Genomic DNA, 337 nt, shown 5'->3' on the forward strand with positions numbered 1-337 from the left:
TTTCAATGATATTCTAAGCGAGAAAACACAAAGTTAAAACATGACTCATGGCATGAATAGCAGAGCTCGACACAACACGTCCACACTCTAGCATCGACAGACACTTCCTATCTTAAATCTGGAAGTGGCGGGAACGGATGCATTGTCACTGGATTGGAGCCAGTTGTCTCTCATTTACCCCTTTCCACCACTCAGCCTCCTAATGAAAGTCCTGAACAAACTGCTGACTTTCAAAGGGACAGCAGTTCTGGTGGCTTCAAAGCGGCCCAAGAGCAATTGGTACCCTCTAGTTCTAGAACTCCAACCTCTCCAGATTCTTCTATCATCTCCTTTGCTG

This window comes from Palaemon carinicauda, chromosome 5, assembly GCF_036898095.1.
Source record: "Palaemon carinicauda isolate YSFRI2023 chromosome 5, ASM3689809v2, whole genome shotgun sequence".
Lineage (NCBI taxonomy): Eukaryota > Metazoa > Arthropoda > Malacostraca > Decapoda > Palaemonidae > Palaemon > Palaemon carinicauda.